Here is a 21655-nt window from a genome sequence, read left to right as displayed (position 1 = left end):
ATCATGTCTTAACTTTTATTGACAAAGTGTTCATCCCCTAGAAATTAAACCATCTTGTATCACCTAGCAATGATTCCTTTGAAAAAATAAGTGATCCTACCAGACATAGAAGAAATATATCCTGTCCTTTGAATATATGTACAAATTTGAGAAAGGAAAATATACAGGATCCTTGAAAGAAGAAAAAAAAGCAGAAAAAGCCCATTAATCAGCAATCTCTACCATATTTTAGTAAATATGAGTAATAAACATTGCTATATGGTCTCAAGAAATGATGATTCCCATATTACGTCTATACAGGATGAAGCTCTCCTAAATGCATGCAAAACTTCTAATTTAATGATCAAAAAGTTTTAAATAATAAAATCAATCGGACATCTTCTGTCTTCCCTGGAATGAATTTTATTCATTAAAAAGAAAAGCTCATGAACGTTAGCACTCCAAAATCCTCCTTTGTACTTGCTATAATCTTAGAAAATAAGAGGTTTTTCTCTGGGAAATTAGAGTCTTTCTGATGGCCTGTTTGTGTTTCAGTAGCTCTTACCACTGCTGTGTAACTGGCACCTTTAATCTCCCACAGAAGTAACCTTATCATCCCACTGGCATTCCTAGGAATAAAAGGAACATCACAGTATGAGTTTGTTAATCACTTGCAAGGCAAACAAAAGCCCATTTTCCTGTCTTTGTATTCTGTTGAAGTTTGTCAATGTCAAGTCAAGCCTCTAAGGCAACACATCTTCAATTAGAGATGTAAAATCCAGTTTGCATGCAATCTAAATCCTGCAAACTGGCAATCCTCTCATGGAAATCACAATTATTTCCATTCTCATGCATCAGTATTTCTGATCTACCATCATTTCTCTCTTACATGAAGTGATACTTAATTTCCAAGACTGAGCATTTTTGACAGGGGTTTCTGATTTGCCATTTAGTTACCACATTACAGTCAGGCTTACACTGATAGATGTTAAAGCTAGAGGAATAAATTATATTCTTCTCTGCCACACTCTTTATATACCTGAGGGATTCCCACTTCACCCTCACGAAGAAAAATTAGTGTTTTCCCATCCTCTCCACTAAAACAATATAGACCAAGTTTACGAACAATTTAAGTTTGAAGAATTTTTTATGCTGAACACCGAGACAAATGGGTGGCCATGTAACCATGGCTGGAGATATATCTCTAAAACCATCAGAATTCCACAAGAGACACTGAATTTTGATTTAAATAGGTACAGTTGTGTGCCAGATCTTTGGTTGGTTAAATCAATATATTCCCTTTGCTTTCAGGAGATTGTGATTTAAATCCCAAACCAGCACAGCACTGCAATCCCACTGAAGTCAGTGGGCCTGTAAGTGAAGTTCATCAGCAGTTGTATATTGCTAATATAGTGCTAAAAACAAAGGATTCCTAAATCACACATTTACTGTGATCAAGAATATGAAACTTTTCTTTTAGTTTTCTGAAAGAGAGTTCAGACACACCCAGACTTAAATGAATGAGAGAATCTTACAATTCGAAAAGCCTGACACCTGTTAATGCTCTTTAAAGCAGAAATGTCCTATTTCACAAAAATGCTAGAATTTTCTTGTTTTCTGATGAGTACTTATTCAAAATTAGTGCTCTATTCATTAAAGCATCTCTTGGCTTTTTTCCCCCTTTTTTTGGTGGCAGAAAATCAGGACTTCTTTTCCATTTTAAAAAATACATCCAAAATAATCCAAAAAAGGTAGAATTTTGAAATTTACTGTATCTTTGTTTTCAGTTCTTAGAATGTTTAATTTCCCTTTCTCACTGTTTACCCTATTGAATTTATTTGAATTTGCTTGATTTTATTCACCCATTTTTAAGGCCTCCCTTTAAAAAATATATACTTTTAATTTCTCTCTCTTCTTTTCCTGTAGAATTCTGTCACTCTTGAATCTCCAGAAGATATGGAAGAGTGTAAAATTTGCAAGAGGACATTGAGGGTGTTCTGTGATTTACTTCAGAAAAAGCAGGGCTCTTCTTGGGAGATAATTCCCAAAGAAAAATTTTCAGGACCTTGTGTAGGGGGTAGAAAAAGAAGCAAAGATGAGCTTGGGAGATATGGAAAGACAGGTAGTGTAGGAATATTTTTCTTTTTTTCCTAACAGTAATTCTAGTAATACATCTGTTAAGGTTTCTTTTCCTTGCAATACTAACTTCTAAGTGGTCTCCCTGTCTTTAGCTTGACCCGTATCAGCTTTCTCATCCTATTTTTTTTTTCTTGGTGCCCTGCTGAGGAAGTGAAGTAAGAGAGAGGCTGGGTGGGTATTTGCCCATGTCTTTGACAATATATCTCTCAAAGGCATAGGAACCAAAACAAAAACAACAACAAAAAAAAAAAACTCTTCACAATTAGCCCACAACCACTTAGCTATATGGTCATCAAAACACTAGAGAGAAAACTTTTTGCCAATATAGTCAAGGGCTCTCTTAATTTCATGCACTGTGACTTCAACAATTTATTCATGTCTCATTTTATTTCTCTAAAATTGGCCTCATTTAAAAGAAGGGAAACCACATTTCATGCTCTTCAGTTTCATTAAAGAGATACAAATCCCTTACCAAGAGAAGACTCCTCTAAATGAAACCATTGTAGCAGAAGAAAATATTGAAATTTTGAATTGGAAAATACTCTGACACAATCTATGTTCTCTTGGCACATCATTCTTTATGGTATTTAAAAAAAAGAGGAAGAAAAATGCTCCTCCCTTAAAAAAAATGTTTTCAAATATATGATGGAATATGTAATGTTAGCTAAGAGTAACACAAATGAACTGTCTCACAGATTTTCTAGTTTGTCAAGAAAGAAGGCCATTGATCTCTTCTTCAACAGAGTGGGAATACAATATTTCACCCTCTGAAACTAACTTGTACCTGCTTGACAAGGAAAGTATGCTTAACTCCCTTGCTTAATTCTCATTCCATAGGAAATGTGATATAAACCCTATACGAATTACATAAGATAAATCCAGCATCATTCAATATATAGCTCACAGTCAACTCAATTTTATGAGCAATTAATGAACTGCTCCAAATTCCAGTAGTGCTTTATGTTCTCTGAGTTACAGATCATATAAATACATCAAGAGTTTTTTTCCACATGGGTTAAAAACAATTTCTTGGTCTGACTTGAATGAAACATTAAGCTCAATTTTTATTCAAATCTTACATTATAGCAGGTAAGGGTCTTCAGTTCCCTGTTACATTCACATTCATTACAGAAAAGAATAGTCTGCTGGTGGTTGCATCAAGTGAAGATGACAAAATATTTCCATGAAATTTTCCACTGGAATTTCTTTCCTTCTCTTTTTCAGGTCTGTCTGCAAAACAACAACAACAGGGGAAAAAAAGTCTCACCTTTCTGTCTTTTACATGCATCCAAGGAAAAGAAACTACCAAAGCCTTCTCCATAAACATATTTTCCATAAACACATTCAGTTCTTGATGTTCTCTACCTCCATCCTCAAAGCCATACTGCTTCAGTCTCCTAATGAAGAACCACTCTTCAGGGTCATTTTACATGGCAAAAAAAGGATTTAAGTTCTGTGTGCTTTCTCAATTCCTACTGACCTTACCACAATAGCCCAATATCCACCAAAACATTCAAGCAATAATTTCAAATAACCCACTGGAAGCCTTTTCCATTAATCCTGTTTATAAGAGGCAAGAGACACCAGGGAGCACATTCCAAAGAACAAAAGTGCTGTTTCTTTCATAGTCTGAATAAAAATGGAGAAATATTTTCCAATCAGAAGAGCAAATTAATTAGTGAGCCTTGTCAAGCTCAAAAACCCCTCTCTATCAAATTAAGAGAAATTAAATATTAATTTTGTTATTTTAAACTCATTTTCCTTACAGTCCACTGTAAATACTGAAATATAAGAAATATCCTGTGAAAACACATTCATGGTTCAGGTCTATTTCCTTATTTCCAGGGATCAAAGAAACAAGAAGTGCAAATACATTACTTTCTGCCTTTCTGCAGACTTTTTTTTTTTTAAATCATAAATCATTTTTCTACATCTACATGACTATTTGGATTCCAGAATAAAACACATGTTTTCTGAAATATTCTGCTTGGAGTGGGGCAAAAGAAGGACAGTGAAGTGGTAATGACCATAAACCATCCTGGGTCTTACACATCTGTTAAGGTAGATTGCCTGAAGTGAATCATGGCATCAGTTCATAAGGAAAGGTTTCATGTTGTAATTCTTGCTATACATCAATATCAATAATTTAAAAGCTTGGAGTTTATCTATGTCTCACTTGCTTACTCTATGTAAAAAAGTGGGTTTCATCCTCTATATGCTGGGTGGGAGAGTGAGTTCCCTAAAACATTACACACTGGGAAACTGTGGTCTAACATACCTTGCCAATTTTGCCTGGAGCTGTTTCTGTCAACAGTAGAGAAAAGGAGTTATCATTTATTTCAATGGATGCTGGCTCAGATGGAAAGACATTATACACAAAGCTTTAGGGACTGTTTTTGATCACCCAGGATTTTTTTTTATCATTGTTGCTCATCTCTGCATTTCCTGATTTTACTGAAGTAAAGAACAGCTGTTCTCACAATCTTACTAATTCAAAGCTGCAAATACAAAAGTTGCATCCAAATTTCCTTTTTCTTTAATAGTGCAGGATAGATGCTGTCTCATTCACTGGAGAACAAAAGTTAGTTCATAAAAGGGAGGAAGGGGAGTCAGTCTCAATTCTACTCACTGTGGGAAAGTATCTTCCTGATGTACCCCTACAGGCACACTGCTGGAATTTCTTGCTCCCCAGTAGAACAGATACTGTGGTAACATGGTTCACATATGGAAGGCTGCTCCCCAAAATTGTTCTAGGGTCATTACAGTGACAACCCTGAGGCAACCTCAGCAAAGCTGGTGCTTTTTCAGGACAATAAGACAAATGTGATTTCTTCACAACGTGTGTGCCTTGCATGTGTTCTGTTACATTTGCAGATCGGTTGTAGACACAGTAGAACTGACCTGAATGTGCTCAGTGAACCTGCCCTGGTTTCCTGGGTGCTCAGCAGCCCAAAAATATCATGTTGTCTGCCCCAAATAAACCTTTTGCAAGGTAAGTAGAGATGACAAGAGAAACATGAAATCAGAGTAAGACGTACCACAGATGCACTTAGATAACACGCGCTATAAAATCTGCCCAGAAATTTGGTCAAGTGTCTGCTGTGTGCTAACACATTGCCAAAATAGACCTGCAGTTCCACAGACAGTACCTGCCTGCCAACTTTCCAACAGCATGTCTGTCCAGGGAAAGCACTGCACCCAGGCAGCAGGGTGCATGTTTGCCAGGAAAATGTCTCTCTTTGAACTGGACTGTGCAAGGCAAGCCAATGTGCAGCCTCTGTGCTCTCCAGCTAGCTCAGGCATCAACAAAACAGCAGCCAATGCCATGACAAGACTTCACATATGTCCTTCAAGTGGGATATAGCTTGTAGCTGTAGGAAGAGAGATCCCTTTTGATCCTCCCTTCGGAAACTCAAGGAAACAAATTTGGCACCGTGCTGCTGTGCCTGCGGCTGGAGAGCAGAGCTGCTGAGCTTTGAAAACACAAGGCTCGAGCTTGCTGGCTGCAGGTAGTGAGGGCAGACAGTGCACTGCACACACCTACTCACTGCTGGGGAGAGGTGTGCCTCTCTGACACACCAGAAAACAAGGGAGTACGACTTCCAGATCCAGCACTTTGTGTTACTACTCCTGCTGTCTCAGACGCTGCTATGAACATTGCTGACAGCTGGCAGGTGAGTTGCTGCCAACATGCAAGTCGAGTGCAACACACAGGGTATTTTCCCACACAAGTTAAAGACCCTTTCAGAATCCCAAATAATAACTTACCTCAAAAGAATTTGCTCATTATGTGCTTTGCCTGGCCCTCATGGTCTTGCAAAGCCCTCTGAATAGTCAGGCCTGAAATAATCTCCTGCTGCCTGTAACACTGGTCTTTTTTCTTTTCATGTAACTGCAAACAGAAACTCCTTATTCACAAAGGAAAAGGTTATTAAACTCAGCAGAGTTATTCTATAAAAGATAGAAATGAACTTTGACTGCAATCTTAAGTGTGAGTCTTGACTGGAAAGCTGTTTGACACACAAAAGGCAAGCAGAGAGCACAGATTTCAAGGCTGGCCATTTCGCATGTAGTCACCATTAAGCTGACAAGAGAGTAATCTGCTACCTCACTTTGTTATGAATGGTCCTTCAAATTTGAGGTTACTGTTACTTTTATGAAGGGATCCTTTAAGCTGCATGCTCTCTTGACACGAACCTCCCTTGTTTAAAAAAGGCATACATCTCAAAATGATTTAGATATTTGTGGTTTACAATACTCAGTTGCATCACTTATGCCAGAGTGACCCAGATGAGCAACATGAAGGCAGATAAACCTAAGCAGCTGGAGTCCTGTCTGATTAAATCTTTAGATCTATAGTGGTTAACCTGTGAAACAGCATCACAGTCATGACATGAAAACTAAGCTGGTGGTTAGGCAATCAAAGTGCACCTCGGACCTCCAAAGGCCAAGTTTTAACTTACCTGCTTGTTTTAAACAGGATGATAAATGACAGTGAAAAAGGCACTCAGTCTCCCTTCCTTTAATGCCCTCCTTTGTTTAACAGCTGGACTGCCCAGTTACACTATTTCTTTTACACACAAAACTTACTAACTCCACTCCAAACCTGAAGTATTAAAGCTGTTCTCTGCTAACCTTTGCCTGGTGCACAAATTGCCACAACAACCTCACAGCTACTGTGATGGAAGTACAATGCCTTGGAAAAACACAGTCTGGAGCTGGTCAGAATGATTATTAGCACTGGTCACACTTGATAATAATAAAAGAGATAAGCTGTATTTAACTATCTTGTTGGTAACCATCAAGAAATCAAATGAACTAATTACTATTTCATTTCTTTCCCCACTGATCTGCAATCCCTGGATGAATGCTGTGTAAACCAGAAAAATTTTTGTGGCTATCCTTTAGTAATTGACCTTTAGCTCTCCCCATTTCATTTGCCCTAAGTGTTAATTGACTTTGAAAAAGCAGTATATTATCCTTTTAGAAAAGAAAGTCTGATTTGTGCCCGCCAACATCTCACAGCATCAAAGCCCTGTTAAATCATAGAGCAATACAGCTGAAAATGAGTGTCCAGAAGAAATGGAAAGAGGGTGGGGGAAGGAAGGAGAATCATTATTGAAAGAGCTCCACTGCCATCTAGAGAGAATCTGCACCAGCCAATTTTCTGAGAGAGAGGTTGTTAGTCAAAATATTTCCATTGTGATGTTGGGAGAGGTAGGAACTCCACTCAGGTTCAATGTATCTATTATTTTTTTAACCAGGTGTTAGCAGTCTGCACAAAAAATAACATATCCTATAATATAATCAACCATGAATTCTATAGAAATCATGGGACAAAGCTTTAAATGCTCACTTATAACTCCCCTGAAATGATGCACACTGTCTGCATAGTTTTGTTTCAAAAAAACATTCTTTGAAGAGGTAAATATCTTTGTACAATGGTGCTTCATTGCCAAACAATTTACATGTTAAAGGACATGTTATGTCCTCGGCAGCTGCTTTTATGATATTGTTTGTCAGGAAGAAAGAAACTAAGAAAGAATGTGCTATATAGGGTAAGATTATTTTTTTACTCCTTCAAGTATATAAAATTTTATTTTCTTCATGTTTTATATAAGATCAGGAGGCACCCACAGAACACATTACTTGTAAGAGTCTACTTTAATCTGACTGATTTAATTTACTGTGTCTCTGACCAAAAAGCCACACAACTCCATTCAGTATATCAGACAGGTCAGCTGCTGTAAAAACTGAAGAAGTGTCCCTCACTGGGAGCAGCTAATCCAATTACAATCTCAAAGCAGCTGACAGGACCTGGTTAAGTGCATCTGGAACAAAAGGAATTATTTTAAGGTACAGCCAGCAACTAATGCAGCTGTGTCATTAACAAACCTCAAAATGGAGGGTTCATTACTGCTGTGTCACAAAAACACTCAAGAGTGACTTGGGGTGCTCTTGGTCTCCATCATTTATGGATTTGCCTTCTGATTAAAGAGCAGTGTGGGACTTTGAACAGTAATCACCTGTCTACTGGCTCTGAAAATTTCAAAACCAAGACCTGTTTGAGGACTGCTAGTCTGCCACTGTTAAAAAGGCAGCCAGGATATTTCTCATATTCCAGAATAGTTTGTGTTTGCTTCCTTTGGGAAATTCTATTGGACTGAAATATCTGAAGATACTCAAAGTAGTAAATTAGTTTGTGGTTATATCCTTTAATTAGCTGGTTAGGTGCACTTTGCAAGGTACTTGCCCACTTTGACAGCTGTAGTGACTTGATAGTGCATAGAAAACTATAATGGTAGCTAAACTTTGGTTAAATATATGTTAAACATGATGCATTATGCAATTATGACAGGCAGTACCTGAATTATTTTAAATCTTATTTCCTGACTAAATAGAGCACCTCAAAATGGGTTTATCAGGGAAATTATTTTTACTGAAATACACTGAATACACTTAGGTTTGCTAAGCCAAGAACTGCTTTCAGTGAGGTGACTGTCAGTCTTCTGGCTCCTATCAATGCTGACACTGATGATTCCTGGATGGAAGAACACAGTAGTTGTGAATGATGGGTTTATGAAGATAGGGAATCCAACACTTCAATCAAATATTAGGAAACAGGGCACAGAATACTGAATCAGATGCCTGACTGGATGGATCTCCCAGTCCAAATGTGATGAAAAATGCAGGAGGCATTTCTGCCAGTAAGTACAGCCAAGAGGCTTGTCCTGAGGAAAAACCCAAATGCACCTTTAAAAAACAATTTTTTTTGTGACAAACACAATTAAGCTGTGCGGTTCAGGGAGAGAATGATAGCCATAAGAATAGTAACTGTGAAAGTGCAAAACACTTGCAAAAGGCAGGACTGGGTTTTTTGCTGTTACCCTGTTTCTTACCTTACCAGAGACCTTGAAGGCAGTCCTGAAATAATGACAAAGAGTAACAGCTCACCCTATAGCAATAATTCATAAAAACTGATTTGGATAAGCATCAATATCAAGAGAGTTTTAAACAGAGAACTGCTTCTGGTGAAGCATAAGTATAGGTTTCTTCACTTTCTTCTTTTATTAGAGGCAAATAAATTCAGCCCATAATGCTTTCAACATGAAACCCAGCACTTCATCCAGTATATTTTACACTAGAAGTTATTTTAGGCATTATTTGCCATAGACAGGCTTGTTGCTATCAGACAAAAAGTACATCAGCTTGTTATAGATGGGAAGAGAACATCCATATTGTGAAAATTAAAAGATAGCATCTCTTCTGTGTCTAGAATTTATTGTGGAGTTCAAAGGGCATTGTAGAAATTCTGTTTGATTTGTACTTGCAAGTGAATATAATAGGATAGACTTCATGAAGATATGAATCTCTGAGCCTTTTCTGAAGGTTGTCTTAAAATATTGTATTTCAAGGGACATAAATAAAACTCCTTTGCAGTGTGACTGTAATCAGTTTATGTCACATCTTGATCTTTCCTTCCCCTGGCTTCCAGACTTTCTCTTCCTTACCAAAACTCTTTATTTCTAAGATTAGACTCTGCCCCACCCTTTTTTTTTTTTAAAATAATTGGCACAATAAGACCAAGCACCCTCCTTAAAGGTAGCTGTCATGTCAGTCCTTGCTCAAAAATGAAATTCCTAGAACATACTCATTCAGATGTTTTCATTCATTTTACCAAAAAGAAAGACATACATTAATCTTTCTCCTTCTTTCACAAGCTCTTCACTCAAAGATTCATTGACTGAGAATACTTATTTGAACTGGAGCTTGAATTAAGTAGGTTTCTTATTAAATGCCAGGTGAAACATGATTACATTGCTACAATGTAATAATCTATGATTTGTAAGACATTTGTTTTTGTCCTGATTTTAAATATCATGAAGAATAGCCTGGGTCTGCTCTGTAGAAAGCAAAAGCAGCAGTTTGATGTTGTTTGCCTAATTTCTTCAGTGATCAATGCAAGACTAACCACAAGTCTATAACTTACTTGAATTTAAGAGTTGTTGTTCTCACACAAATGTCAGGAACCTGCCTTCTTAGTATAGAGTATCTTGAGCTTCATCTTGACAGAATATCATCATGGAAGCACATAACCACAACAATTGATATTAAAATCAAACAATCATACCCAGGAACAGCCAATATAATCATGTCCTATCATCTAGATATATGCTATACAGGAGAGCCTCATAATAAGGAGACAGGAATAAATAAACAGGGAACAGCATGCTCTTCTGTTCTTTACAAGTAAACTCTAGGGATAACCTCTCTGAATTTCTCTGCTTTTTAAAGAGCTGCCACAACCTTTTGTTCAGCCTTTTAGAGACCTGACTTCTAAGCAGCATCCAGTTTCTCATGATTGTTGCAAATTGTTGCCCTGCATTCACTTTAATATGTGAGACATAAGAGATGAGGTGCTTGGGAGCATAAAAACCAGTGAGTACATGAGAGCCAAAATGTACTTATTGACTCTAGGCAGACCCAAGTGGAAGAAGCTGACTTGTGGAGTACTGTAATATTAGTATTGATTTTGTTTACTTTATCAACATGAAAAGGGGGAGAATGCACTAAAGTGATGAAATGTGCTGATCACTGGAAAGGGTGAGTCAAACACACAATAGGGAAGCAATAAAATTCTCATAGATTTGGCTAAACTAAAATCATGAGCAGATAAGTGGCTTACAAAATTCAATTTGAAAAAAGGTAAGATACTGGATCTATGGATAAAGTATGGAAAAGGGAAGTTTATTTTCAATGGACAGGGAAGTAACTGCTGAAAAGTTCTGCTTTTTAACATTTCAATGGAGAGAACTGTGTGCAGTAAACTCAGGTTTCTCTAAAAAAAGCTGCCTTCCTGCCAGCACTTTTTTCAGCAGTCACTGCTGTATTGAAAGACACTAGCCAGAAGAGAGAACTAAAAAGAATATATTAATTTCTTCAACTTTTGTCCAATTGGCTCTTTTTCACATTAAAAAGGAGGGAAGAAAAAATATTTAAGAACATAAAAATTAAAGGAGATTATGCTAATACCACACTAGATTAGGTACTACAAAAGTGACATTCATAATGCATGTATCTACTGTGATTACAAAAGTGAAACAGTTAGGAAAGTAGGATGCAAAGAAGACAACAAGGAGATGTATATTGGTTAATACCAAACATTTACTTAGGCAGCCTGAGGAACAGGGCATACATTTGGAAAAAAAGTGAAGAAGATTAACCACATCACTCTTACTGGCTTTACAAGAAGAACAAATCCTGAGATATTGTTGTGAATCCTGTAAACATTCTGTTAAGAGGAAAAGGGAAAAATAAAATCCAAGCCCTGACATCTGAGACAGGATTTACTAAGGAATGCAAAATCCCAGAGCTGTCAGGATTATATCAACAACTTTTGTACTACTGAGAGCTTCCAAGCACTGGTAACATCACTCTGACCCCAAACTTTCTGTGCCATGCCAGTAATAGGGAGAATCTGTTATTTTTGAATATTTTACTGATCAGTAGTACAGTTATAATTGTCACAAGATTGATTTTTAATTAACTTTCCATTGTAGCCTTTCTGCTTCCCCAGTTTTCCCTCCTTCATCTAATTCAGAAAGGTTAAAAAGGAAAAAGACCTTCCAGAATTCACTAAGAGAAAGAGAACTAACATTTCTCTGGTTGTCAAACCAGTAAGAGTACCCACAGAATGCAGCAATACTTGAACACGTTTCCCCTCTCCCACTGGAAGAAACACCAGACAAGATCACATCCTGAAATCTGAACAGTGCAACTAAACTGACTTTTAATAGAAATCCAAGAATTATTAACAAACAAAAGACCCCAGTAAGGTACCAAACACAGAAATATTTGGGGAAGAAAGAGCAAATGAAGGCTTTGCTCTGCTCTTCAGTTATTTTGGGAAAAAGCAGAGCATTTGTTCTCCAATGATTTTAGGTGACTTTTCATGCAAAGGCAAGTTCTGTTTTTACTTCAAACAACGTAAAGCTTGTTTGGACCAAAAATACTCTATGAGAACTGTACATTTAATAGCTAAATATTACTAGTAATGGTTTGCTGTGTTTGTTTCTTTTTTTTCCACAAGCCATTACAGTCAAACTGATCCTAAAATCTACAATGCCTTTGTAATGTCTTTAGCCTCATGTGACAGAAAGAACCAGTGAAACTTGGCCAAAAAGACCATTTTTTTCCCCCACACAGCTAGAAGATCTTGGCAGCATATACACACATGAAGTATTGCAAATTTCTTTTAAATTTTGTGGATAATAAGACTACTGCTAGAGGCTGAATACTAATTGCCTGAAATCAAAGTCAAATAAAAGGCAACCCTCATCAATGTTCCTTTGACAGCTGGCCATTTCCTCAAACCTGAGAGATAATCCTGGAGCTGAGACAGCCTTTAGAAACATAAAAAAGCACATTCCTGTAGGAGGTACCACAGCAGCAGGGCTTCAAGGATGGAACCTGGTCTTTATTTAATAGACTGGCAGCTATAGGAGAGAAATCCAGCACATGTGCAAATGTGCCTGCAGCTAGTGAGTGCATGTGCAGCTCAGAAGGGTTACAGATCTCCACATAAAACTGACCTAAAGCTAACACTCGATTTAGAATCTAACTGGGGGGATGTGGGGGTGTAATAATGTGTAAATAATTCATTAAAATCTTCATTGGCATTTCTTTTGTGTGGCAAGAGCCCATTAGCACTGTGGGTGGTCACCTGTTTTTTAATCAGCCTTTGTGCTATAGTTGTGCATTATATCAATTTCCCAGGCCTGACGTGCTTCAACAATTTAGTAACTCATTCTGCAACAGCACTTGCAGCTACACAAACAGCACAAATATTTCCTCCAGTTACACCAGTAAAGACAGCTTGCCAGCAAGAATATGTTGCACAATACCTTAATTCTGAGATAAAATATGCCCATGTTTTTTGCACACTGAAGTTCATTTGGTTTCCAAACCACTAATTACAGGCTTAGATCTGGTATAATTCAGGGACAGTTGATTTTACTGCTTTTTCAGATTAAGATGCTTTCACAGCAAAAGTGAAAGAACAGTGAAGTAACTAAGATTCTGAAGCAGAATCTATGCACATTCTCATCCACCCCAACATTAAATAGAGGATTTACTGGTGTTATGAAGCCTAATCTCTAAGCACCATTCTGTGGATATATTGAAACATGTCAGTGTCCTTTTAAAGCCCATATTTAGCTTTTTCTTAACCTTTCAGAAAACACACAAGTGGTAGTTCAATGCCAACTAAAACTGCAATGTTAAAGCAGCTCAGGGAGGGGGGTAAAGCCAAAAAAGCAGGGAAACCTGGACCTTGATTATATCAGTTCATCAGGTAAGTCTGTTCACTGGTCTCTGTTGTTGACCATCTGGTTTCAGAAGCAGCACTTCTATGTAAATAGAATTCCACTCAGAGTGTGTAACTAATACACAGCACCAGCTTTGCCTCCAGCCCAAAGTCACATCTAGACAGAATGGGAAGTGGTAATGGAAAAATATTTAAGATACCAATATATTCTTCCCCTAAATGCAATCATGTGTGTTAATACAGTAACTCTGTGCATCCACAGTGACAGAAATATGCTGGGGGGGGGGGGTTCCACAGACCAAGTTACAAAGCCCCAATCCTGCTCAAAGACCCCCGTAAGTCTATACACAACTAAATCCACGAGTAACTCAACTCACTTGTCTGAAGTGTGTGCCTAACAGCTTGTAAGATCTGGGCCTGAACAACAAATTACATTCCTTATGCTTCTGTGATTGAGCATGGAACTGTTTCATCCTCACATCAACACAACACAGCCACTCAGGTGAGAGAGTGCCTGACCTCATGATACTACTGGGAGAATTGCAGGTAGGGTGATTAAAATCACTCAGATGGAATGAGTTTTAAAATATGAAGCTTATAAATTATATAGTCTTGCCAGTGCCACGGGGACAGGCTACACAGCAACTTTCATACACCTGCTCTCATTTTCACACAGGAGTGGTTGGAAGGTGAAAGTTGGAATCTTGGCATCAGGCAGAGGAGAAAGCAGAGGGGCGGACTGCCTGCCAGCACCTTGATAATGAGGGCACAGAAGAACCAAAAACGTGGGAATTACAAAAGCATTTCTTTTAGCTACAGTATTCATTGCATCCAAATTAAAAGGATAATTTCATCATTTGACTGCAGGCAGATGAGAAGCAAAGTACAGGACTGCCATCTACTGGCACCAGTGGCATCTCAGCCATGAGCAAACAGCAATGAGATGAAATTTTGGTAGCTCCTGCAGGACTTGGCTCTTGGCGTGCCTGCTGGTGACACCCTGCCAAAAAAAAAAAAAAAAAAATCAGGCTGTACCACCAGGGCACGTCCTGCCTACAGCAATGAGATTAAAATGCATCAAGAAGTGCAAAGACTCTGATCCTTCCTGACAGAGCAGGAACAAGCTGAAGTTCTGACAAAACACCAAAAGCAGTGGCAGAACGAATGTCTGTAAAACTTGAGGCAGGTCCTACCCAGCTAACACACAAATCCAGCTAAATAAAAATGTATTAATCAGCCTGATGACTGTTCTTCCTCCAAGGAAAACGAGCACCTTTTAATGTACACTGAGACTGTGTATTCCTGACATTCCCCTCTACATAAGTTGGTGATCTCCACATAAGTCTTTAACTCCCTGTTTTCTTCTGAAATTATGAATGAATTCTAAAGCATGTTAACTTAAGGACGCTATAAATGCACTGGCTCTTTTGGCCCAAAAAAAATTCATGCCAAGAAAATCAAGTGCATACATTTACTTCTGGTATTCCCTAGGTCTTCCCTTAACTATAAAATCATTTATGGCTAAAATTGGGCTGTCCAACTGTTCTATTAATTCCTCATCCTCATTACATACTGAAACATCCATTCAGCATTTTTTCCTCTACTAATGACACAGAAAGTCATCTGCTCAATGAAATTTACTGCTTGCTTTTTTCTTTTTTTCCCTGTGTATACAAGAAATTGTTGTGCATTTTGTATTAGGTCTTTATTATCTAGTAATGATGGTTTGCTAATGAAATTGGAGTTTAATGGCACAGTTAAATTCTAATTTATGTTTTTGGAGCTTTAATTCCTTTAGTTAAAATGTAATCACTTTCTCACTACCATCTGATATTACATAGGAACAAAAAAAGAATATCAACTCCTCATATTCAGCTGACTTTCTTGCATTAAATCTTGTTACTTATTGCAGATCCCTGAGAAACTTTAACTACTCCAAGTTGACTTGAGGGCAGGGGGACAAGCTGTGTAATTTCCTTGGATTCAGCTCCTTGTAGGAGTAATTCCAAGTACTTACTGCAGCTCACTGGGATCCCACTGCACACATTGCTTCCACACACAGCATCCTTAGAGGTGTGACCCACAACTGACTGAACAGATTTTATTTTTTCTTTTTTTTGCAATAGTTATGCATAAAACAGACAAGAAAACAGAACAGTTCTTTACCCTTTCCTTCTTGGGCTGTGAAAAGCTGCTCCCAAGTGAGTCTGCTTCTAGCAACTTTCACAGGAGCCACTTTGAGACTTTAGGAGTGATTGCACCTCTAGGTCTGCCTCAGAGTGATGCTCCTCACTAAATTCTCACCAGAGCATGTTCTGCCCTTAAATCTTTGCTTTTGTGACAGCTGCTTTCTTACAGGCAATCCAGCAGGAGGTGAAAAGGAAAGTACTCATTCCATGCATTGTGTGAGATACAGCCAAACTATACAGACTCTGGAAAAAACTGAGTTCTTCAGATTTCATCCAGCAATTCATCTAGTCCTACAGCACACCTTGAGAATGACATTTCCAACAACAAATCTTTTGAAAGCTATACACTAAATAGCTGGTAAAAAATAGATCCTACACTTCCAACATTTGAATTTTGAGTCTCTGAGGTTGTCCGTAGTCTGGTCACACCAACTTTTACTTTTCAGTCTATTCAGAAAGAAGGTTCATTTTCTTTAAACCAATCATTAAATACATGTAAATCAAATGAAAAAGGCACTACTATTTAAACTACTAATTTAAAATGAGAACCATTGCATATAAATAACCCTGCTGCTCCACTACAAAAAGTATCAAAACTTTTTTGATTTACAAATTTTGAGATAGTTTCATTTCAGCTTCAATATCTTCATTTTCAGAAGTGACCCTGGAGAGTCTATCAAACTGGATTAACCCTCTGCAATCTGCTGCTCCTCAGAAGTCAATAAAAGCTCTTTCTGGATGTATGAGATATAAGAAAAGGCCCTGAAATTAATTACAGGCCTATATCCAGTCTAAGAACAGCTGCAACATGTGCACTGTTTTCTGAGGTTACAGGGATGCTTCTGTGGTTTAGGATCATAAGTGTAAATTCAGTTTTCTACAACACTTTAAAAAAAGCCAAATTATAATTTGTGTTGCAGACATGCAGTACAGAAGACTTAAGGTTTTTAGCATACTCTCAAGTTATTATTAAAGCTGTTACCATGGCAAGAATTTGCATTTTTTTAAACTGCATGTCATTAATCTCTAAAATTATCAAATCCCTATCTCAGTGACTGCCTCTAACAATACTGCCAATAGATTAAAGTTTATCAATGATCCTTTAGTACCATTATTTAAAAAGTTAAAATTCTCCCAAGAGCAAGAACATAGGATTTAATTATGTGAATATATTTTCAATATAAGAGTAAAATACCTTTTCCTAATATATTTATCGATTTTTCATTTAATTTTAAAATTAATTAAATTATATATTTTTAATTTTATTTTTTCAATATATATCAAATGTATTTTTAAAATGTAGGAGACAATATTAATTTTTTTTCATTTTGACAGTTTTAACTTACTTTTAATAGGCACTGTCATTTCCCACTTGTACATGACTTGGGATTAAATAAACCCAAATTTCTTCTAGTGCATGGAGGAAAGTAAAGCCCAGAACCACAAATGAAGTCCATACATGAAAGTTTTGGAAAAGGGGAAAATATTTTCAATATTTAAAATACATGGATTTATTTTGGGTTTTCTAATAAGAATTTCTTCCCTCCAGAATTCTCATGGTCCAGTTACATGCAGTGTTAAGGTCTTGTGCTGCTGCATCCAAACAGAAATGCTATTATTTGAATCTTAGTCACATCTATTCTATAGCTGAAGTGGTCTTCATATTCTGGACTTCAACCTATGCCTTTTAAATATAAATAGTTTGCTCAAAAAAGGTAGAAACTAAATCTAAAAATGTGGGTTTTCTAAATAAAATCTCCCAGACTACTGCAGTGATGAGGTGCAGGAAGAGCTAAGGCATCACCTTAATTTTCTCAGCTTTTCCTGTAAATCATTCCTTTTGAGAGAAGAGATTTTTTGTCATGCAATAAATGTGCACCACACACAATGAATATGCACTACACACAATAAACATGCACTACTTTTGCCCTACAAAGGCTGGATTTATGGAGAAAACTTGATGAAAACAAATAACTTTGCTAAATTTCAGAAAAGCATGTTTTAGTATCACATATTATGGTTGGTATCCTGGATTCTATACTTTTGTAGTTCAGAATGGAAATTTAAAGAGAGATTTCTCCATTGGGCACTGTTGAAACTCAACCATTACACATTCCCTAACCTAATGTAGGTATTCAGTGCACTGCAGCACAGACTTCTCCAGCCATGGAGTATGCCTGGCAAAATAAGAAGCTCTCTGTCAGGGAGGAGGTGGAGCTCCACATGGGGTAAAAGAGGATCATAAAAAAAGAGTTTCTTCTGAGCTCTTTTTTTTTTGTTTTTTTAATGGCAGTTACAATGCTTCATGAAACTGAAACACCACTGTAAACCCCAAAGAGGGAGATTAAAAGGCAAGGGAAGCAATCAGGGGTACAAAAGATACCAAATCCTTTCCAGCTCCACATGCATGGCATGGAAACAGATGGGTTTATATGGCATGCATGTTTACATGACAGCACTGAAAATTTAGGGGTTTAGAAATTACATGTCATTTTAAGCCAGAACAATCAGACACACCAATGTAATAAAATCCATCAAGTTGAACCCAAGTAAGCACACAAAAATAATAAAAGTATTAAGACCAGATTTAGAAGAATTAAACAGGAAAGTAACTCTTAAATGTAATTCAGAGCCATTACAGTCACCTGTTCTTTTGAGCAGTGAGGGAAAGCAAAATGCTGCCCTTTCCAAATGTCTAATTACAACTGTTCACAAAGCTGATTACAAATTAATATCAGAAGCTCCAGCTTCCTGAAAAAATAGAAAATTCATGGACAAGAATGTGATTATTATCATTTGTGGTGTTCAGTGTTATTGGCTGCACTACCAACATATCACATCTTTCAGAAATCCTACAGAATTAGATCTAAAACCAGGCACCTACAAGAAGGGAGATTGTTTCCACTACAAGCTGAGTCTACAAGGGACCAAAAAAAAAGACCAAGAAAGAAAACCAAAAAACCCACATGCTAGAGGAGACACAATATGTGAACACACAATCAGAAGCTGAAAAAATAATAATTTATATTGAAATCAGTCCCAGGCTCTACTTGCAAATTTTTTTTCAACTAAAAAAAAGGCACATAACTTGGCTTCTGTTCAAAGAGTTGTAAATAGCATAGGTGTTATCTTGAGCAAAAAAAATTACACAAACATGACAAGAGCAAATGACATCATAAAATCCAATGCAAGGTTGGTCACCTCATTCATTGTCAGGTTGGCCTAGAAGAAGAATCAGAATTTTAAGACTCAAATCTTACTGAAGTCCCTCTTTCTCCATTTTCCTCTGCTAACAATACCCAGGGGAAATCTGCTTCCATACGAAGTTCTTTGATAGCACCAAATGTTACAATTGCATTATTATTTGGTTTTAAATAATGTTGAGGATAGTTTGTAAGCCTCTGCATATAATATAATAATACTTAATAAGTCACTGCCTTTTTTATTCATTCCATGCTCTGCTATGGAAACTAAAACTCTTTCCACACAGAAAAAGAGCTCAAAACATATGCAATCAGACACGCAAGGATTTTTCAAAAACTGAATTACCATAGTAAAAAAAAAAAAAAAAGAATGATCTTGAAAATGGATGGTACTACTCTTCTAAATCACATTAACAACTAATAAGTGTCAAAGGCCTGCTATAACTTGGTACCAAAAGAGCATTATATACAATTGCCTTTGACTAATGGATATTTTATGCTAAAGGATAACTTCTAATTCTGCTGCAAGAAGTACATACTTGCCATGCACTGCAGACATTAGGAGTGTTGGTTAAGATGTATGAATGGAAACCATCCAGGGGAAAAAAAAAAAATCATATAAACTTAAGTAAATCCACACTGGACATTGTAGTAAAACTGTGAAGTTTCAGGAATAACCAGGGGAACTCAGAGCTAAAGGAAAATAAATTTGGAGTATTACCAGATTTTTTTGTGTCTCAGTAAGAGACACTATTTATAAGGACGTGTCAATTCAATCTATCACTATGTAAAACGAATCCTAGGAGGGAGTCAGGAAGAATTTTCTCAAAATAGCATCCTAGTTTGTTAAACACAGTATGGCATGACCCCATTCTCGTGCAGCCCAGTAAAAAACAGATTCTAGTAGCAGTGGGAGGTATATGGAATATGAGATTTCCACTTTTTCTATGAGATTCAATATAAAAAAAAGGCATTGGATGCACTTTAAAAGGGCAAAGCCCATCTTCTTTATTTCCATGCTCCCCTAGGCCCTGCAGTTTTTCAAGTCTTACAAACAGTATCTAAAAAGACAGTACTTCCCTTGTGAAATATGGGAAACACAGAAGCTTCTTCCCAAGCACAGTCACTGGGATTCAAGAGGGTAAGTCCTGAAAACATGGCTTTGAATAAAACATTACAAGTAAACAAGGGTGCAGTCAGAGGCTGTGTCTATTAGAAGCATGTACTTAATCTCCATCCCAGAATAAAACAAGTCTCTGCACCATCCCTTTGGCATTCCCTATTCCTCCTTAGGAATTTCCTCAGGAATTTCCTTCCTCATTGTTTGCAATTTAAACATTATTTCTTAGCATACCCACTTTTACCTGCTGCTTGTTGTGGCACTGTCCCTGCAGGGCTCTGAGTTCTGCAGAAGGGAATACTGAGGACTTGGCCATTGAAAGGAGGCAGCAGGATGCTCTGCACAGTGGCAAGGGGCAGATGTGGTCAGGGAGCTGGGGCAAGTGTGGGCTACTCTTCCTGAGACTGGAAGTGCCAGGAGCTCTGAAGGAGGAGCACAAATTTTATTTAAAAAAATACATATATATACATATAGATATATGCCAGGTTTTTAGAATGGCAAAAGGCTACCCCTGTATTAGGATGGACAGACACAGGGTGGACTGGTAAATCCTCTCCCTCCCATCCTTATCTCTGCCCTCAGCCCCATGGTCAGGCCAAAAAAAGCAGAAAATCTCTGGGTGACTGATTCCAGTCATCCCTCTGAGCCCTTAGGCAAAACATCTTTCTTTCTGTCCCTCCATCCCAGGCTGCCTGCAGGCCTCTGCACATAAAACCCTCAACGTTTTATCCTCTTTCAGTAACTTGTATTCTGCTTCATATTTATCAGTAATCAATCCCTCAAGGAAGGAACATTACCATTTTTCCTCTTTTCTCTATAAGGGACAATGCAATTCCTGGTGTTACAAAAACAACAGTAATGTCCTGATTGCATTAGTTTGCCAGTATTTTCCTAGAATAGAATCAGCCCCTCAAAAAAATGTTATTTTTTGAGGATGGAAGGAACAGAGTGAGCTTTAACTGTATTTGATATTGGCCTGCATAGCCCATAACATGATTTCAGAAAACTCTGGATTCAATCTGGTCTAAGGCAATGTTCCCACAGTTGAAGTTTCTCTTGCATAATTCAGAATTTCCTGGGTATAAGATTTACAGATAAAAAGTTTCTTCCATGCATAAATACTACAGCAATCACTGCTCCCTCAATGTCTATTTTTCCAATTTGCTTTTTCTTTTTTATCCCTTCACTCAGGCCATATCTTGCCTGAATAGGTGAAAGAGACCACATTATTGTCATCCCCCTCAAAGATGCAAAAATATGCTACAAAGCTAAAATGCCTTCTCCTCTTCTGTCTGCTGAGTCTCACATTTGCTAATGACTGATACAGAAGCAGGTGCTGTTCCAAAGCCACAGGAAAGCACCGAGTTTGCCATATGACAATAATGCAAAGCTGTTCATGAGAAGGGAAGATGGGAAATTAAACACCTGTAATTAATTTCCTTCACAGAACATCCTCTGGCAACATCTGCACAAACCTCCCCGAGTCAGAAATCCATTTGTGATGTTTTGCAATTTGTTCAGAAGCCAGTTTTGCTCTGCAGAATGGCACTGGCAATAGCAGTTAAATGAAGATGGAATGCAAGGTCTTGCTGAGCATCCTCTGCTGGGGGTCAGCCAGACACTGTATTTGGGAACTTCAGGGAACTTCTGGTTTTTTGTTTCTTTTTCTTGTTTTCCTTGTCAATTTGTAAATTGTTCT

Source organism: Catharus ustulatus, chromosome 5, assembly GCF_009819885.2.
Source record: "Catharus ustulatus isolate bCatUst1 chromosome 5, bCatUst1.pri.v2, whole genome shotgun sequence".
In the NCBI taxonomy this organism is placed as follows: domain Eukaryota; kingdom Metazoa; phylum Chordata; class Aves; order Passeriformes; family Turdidae; genus Catharus; species Catharus ustulatus.
The sequence above is the reverse complement of the archived record's forward strand: the minus strand, read 5'-3'. Positions refer to the sequence as shown.